Here is a 4939-nt window from a genome sequence, read left to right as displayed (position 1 = left end):
TGGAATCAATCATGTTATTTTGGGGAATTGCAATTGGGTAATTAACCCTTCCCGTCAACCATGACAAAAAAAACAACGTTTTGGTCACCTTTTTTTCAACATTGTTAGAACTATTTCCTACATTTTTGTTACTTTTTCAATGTTGTTGGTGCTTTTTTTAAAACGTTTTTTCCAAGGTTTTTTGATATTTTGAATGTTGATATTTTCAGCGCTTATTTCGACAGCCCATTTGTTGTGAGAAAAAACATTAAAATCAACTCAAAACGGGTCAAATTTGACCCAAGGACAACATGAGGGTCAAACAATAAGGGCCTCACAGTTTTTATTATTTATTACAACTTTGCACACTAATAAATATGCGCCAGTGTGGGCCAGTAGGCTAACTTTCAACTGTAGTCCTAGTTACCTAGAATGCATTTCTTTAACGTCTCATATTAGAATTTAACAACAAATAGAAGAAGGGGAAATGGAAAACACTGCTTCTTGCTGGAAGAAAACGCTCATTTGCATGTTCTTCCCGCGCAAACACGGGAAGAACATGCAAACTCCACACAGAAGTGCCCTTCCCGGACCGGGGATCGAACCCTCGCCAGATTGCTAAACACCGAGCCACCGTGCCGCCCTGTGAAAAAAAACCCTGAGTGTCATATGACCAGCCGGCGCTCGCTGTCATTTCATAGGGTATCACAGGAGCTGTTGTGCGTGAGTTTTTGTTCGATATCATCCATGAGAATGCAAAAAAAGGCTGCGTCTCCATAACATTTCCCACCACAGAGACCCACAACACTTAGTTTGTCATTATGTTGTAATACATGATTGCGAAGTATCAACCATTTCCCGGTAGTGTATTAACACCAGTCATGTGAATTTCCTTGTCAATATTATAGTCTCTCCCCACTGAGCCATCTGCTCCTCACCTTGTCTGTCCATGCCTGCCTCCATGGCCATGCTACCACTATACGTGTGTGTGTGTGTGTGTGTGAGTTTGCATGTGTGTATGATTGCCGGTACAGGAGAGAGCGGTGGGAGTGACAGCGCCTCCACCTCCCCCCAAGGTTACGTCCAAGGAGAGTCGAGCCAATTACTATGCAGATCAGAGCTGATGGCGTTTAAGGGGATTGCTCCGATGCAATCACATTAGCTGGCCAGAGAGGAATCTCCGGGCTGACCCCAATCACGGGGGCTACAGCGGCGGGGTCAGCCAGGATGGAGCGCCGCCGCCCATGTTTTCTTTTCACAAAACACTTTTTCCTTATCTCGAGCAGCACGTGATTATAAAGCCAAACAACCCCCGGGGCTTTCTCCAGGCGTGCACTTGCATTTCTGTTTCTTTTTTTCTTTTAGGCAAACATATAGATTGCAACACATACGGTACAAATAGTAGGGATGTGGGGGGGGGGGAAATTGATCCATGTATGTATTGTGATTATTAAAACTGGTTCTTTTCTTTTTTTGAAAAATAATTCCACTAAATATTTCTGTCCATACAGGTTTTCTACAGAAAACACAAAATGCAGAAAATACATGTTATGCACTTTTTTTTTTACAAATGAACTAAATGTCAGACAGAGTGACTGACATGTGATGTGCATTCTTTTTAGAAAAGAATTCATTTTTGGTAATGTCTCATGATGTGCTGCGTCTAGAAGTGGATTATTCAACTTTTTTTTGTTGATGAAGGAAAAGAAAGTTGCAATACTCAATACTGTCAAATCACACTACATGAAAATTGCAGTACAAATCAATTCATGTATCATGAAAGAATCAAATTGGTGGTGGTGGGGGGGGGGGGGGGGGGGGGGGGGGGGGGGGAAGCATCTCTCCTAGCCCTATATGATAATTAGAAGCAGTACGTGGGCATTTTGTGTGAAACATAATGCAGCTTGATAGTAATCTGAGACATAAACAGACACACAACAATGCTCACAGTTGACCACAGTTTTCCAAAAACCCATTTTCACACTTTCTTGCCATGCATTCCCCCCCCCCCACTCCTCTCTTTCTCTCCCACTCGTCTTTAAGGTGAACGCCTGTCTGTGATCCGCCTTGGTCTTGGGGGGCAGATTGCAATTTACTCTCTCCCTGTGGTTGAGGTGTGTGTGTGTGTGTGTGTGTGTGTGTCCAGGTTGTAAATATGCCTCCTCTATCTCTTTTTCTTTTCTCCCTCTGTTGCACCCTTCCTCTCCTCCGCCAGTAGTTCCCCTGCTGCCCGCGTGGCCAGTAATGAGACTGAGTTTGATCAGGTCGCCTCGCTGTTCCTGGAAAGATCTCACTTGAGCCACTGGCCCGTAATGGAATCTGCATCTAATGCATACATAAATCACACCTTCTTTCAGGACATTTTCATATGCATAATGTCTTTCAACCCCCTCCTTCTTCCCATTCCTCTTTCTCTCTTTCCACCCAATGAGCTTTGTATGCCAGGATGCGGTGGGTGTTTGGTGCTGCCGGGGGGGTGACGGGTGGGGGGGGGGGAAGGCGAGATAGAAAAAGACAGAGGTGATGAGCCCCTCTTTTTTGTGCCTCTGTCTGTAATTCTGTCCCAGCCAGTCTATTGTGCTGACAAGACTGGCTGAGTGGTGAGATGATGCTAAGATTGGGGTGGATCTTCTTAAGGTGGCTGCTCGACATCTGTTCTCACTGCCTGTATCCAGTGTGAACGAATGTGTGTGTGTGTGTGCTTGTGTGTGTGAGAGAGAGAGAGAAAGAAAGATGCCAAAAGAAAAATAATAATGATAGCCCAGAGTGGAGAATTTGTCAATTCTGCACATCCGTTGGACTTTGGGTGGATTTGAGATGGACGGTCGCTATGGCCTCTCGCTCTCTCTCTCTCTCTTACTCTCTCTCTCTCCCTTTCTCTCGTTCTCTCTCCTCAGAGGCTTTGTTATGTTAATGCGGACGGATGTGGCAGATTCACTGCGATTTTTCATCTGCTGGTGACGAGAGATAAAAGGCGAGTGACGAGGTGTCGCGATCGTCCTCACTGTTCCCCTCTCAGTCACTAACAAGCGTCTGCATTGTACCGCCGCCATTTTCCACGCGCTCCATTTGCATCTGCAAGCCTCAACTTCATCCTCCCTCCTAAAAGTTTATGCCTTCTCGTTAGGGCCACGTAGGTGTGAGATTAAAATGTTGGGCACACTTTCATTTCCATAGGCGTAGTGGCTATGTGAGTGTGTGCGTTTCTGTGTGTGTGGCTGCTTATGTGTGTCTACATATGCTGGGCACATGTGCATCTGTGGCATGCTGTAAAGGAAGTATTACCATAGAGCATCTATGCTAGTCAATGTTATTTATTTATTTGAGTGCCTCCTAAGTACGTGGCACTCTCCCCCCCTCCCCCCCTCCCCCCTGTAGGTGCTCTGCATCTCTTTAGATGATACAAGCTGCCATATCAGCACAGGCTAACCCATTCTTAATCACATTTGCATTTTTATTTTGAGATATTCCTCAAACGTTTGCATTATTGAGGATTTATGATGAGCTCTTCGCCTGATCCTCCATCAACTTCACTCATAAAGACGGTTCTCCATAACTCACAGGCGAGTGGAATATGCTGTCCCCCTGAAGTAATTAGATAGCAGAATTCTGATATGGAAAGTTTGAATAAATCACTTTGTTTATGAGTGCTGAGGCCTTGAGAACAGGGGGAGCCCTATTCACACCATGCAAATGAGAGCATTTCCACTTGCTACAGTACTGTTTAATTTTTTTCTTATCTTTAGACATTAAACATCTTGTAGAGGATGACTCTGCTTTGACACACTTTAGTCTCATTTTTGTAGCGTAGGCCATTGTTTCTATCCATTTTAATAACACTGTACTCACTTTATGAGTTGTTAACAAGTCTGTTGCCGAAACTTCTGCAGTAAGTAGGTAAGTCAAAGTTGAACCAGGAAGTTGGCCTGTAAAATGCCAGACCCCAGGGCAATGTCCAACCATAGTTAAAAGAAGAGGACCAACGGATCCCGTGAAGGCTGAGTGTTACTGCGCAGCCTCCAACTGAGCTTGAAGACGTAGATGTGGCGTGAGCAACTAAGTCTTCTGGTGGCTGTGCAAGAGAAATCTCAATCATTCCCAATCAGCAGAGACGGAGAGTGTAGATATATATTAGGAGATACCATAGACACAGGCTAATTACTGCTAACTAACATGCTAGTTAACATTAACATAGACACAGGCTAATTGCTGCTAACTAACATGATAGTTAACATTAACATAGACACAGGCCAATTGCTGCTAACTAACATGCTAACATAGACACAGGCTAATTGCTGCTAACTAACATGCTAACATAGACACAGGCTATTTGCTGCTAACTAACGTGCTAGTTAACATTAATATAGACACAGGCTAATTGCTGCTAACTAACATGCTAGTTAACATTAACATAGGCATGCTAAATACTGCTGACTAACATGCTAGTTAACATTAACATAGACACGGGCTAATTGCTGCTAACTAACATGCTAGTTAACATTAACATTGACACAAGCTAATTCCTCCTAAATAAAATGCTAGTTAACGTTAGTAATTAAACCTAAACAGGGATTTCTCAACTATGTGACAGCAAGTCACGTGGTTATGACACAGTAGTTACCCTCATTTTACAAAAACGTCTGCTACGGAGCCATAACGTGAGATACAAAGTAATGTAGCCTTTTATACATTGTTGTGTTTCTTTAGAAATAAAATGTGCACAAATAGAGTCTTGAAACGCTTCAGATGTAAAGTCGGTCGCTGTCAAAGTGATGTCAATGGGATGCTAACATAGCGCCACGGGAGCTACGCTTAGAGACAGAGGAGAACAGTACTGGGCATTGCAGACGTTTTGGTGCAGTGGCCTCAGTTGGAATTGTAAGGTCACCGATGTACGGTGGTGTCACCGGATGATGATCTGAATATTTGAACGTTGGCATGGAGACTACAAAATCCCGAC

Source organism: Etheostoma spectabile, chromosome 18 (genome assembly GCF_008692095.1).
Source record: "Etheostoma spectabile isolate EspeVRDwgs_2016 chromosome 18, UIUC_Espe_1.0, whole genome shotgun sequence".
NCBI classification, from domain to species: Eukaryota; Metazoa; Chordata; class Actinopteri; order Perciformes; family Percidae; genus Etheostoma; species Etheostoma spectabile.
This window is presented reverse-complemented; position numbering follows the sequence as displayed.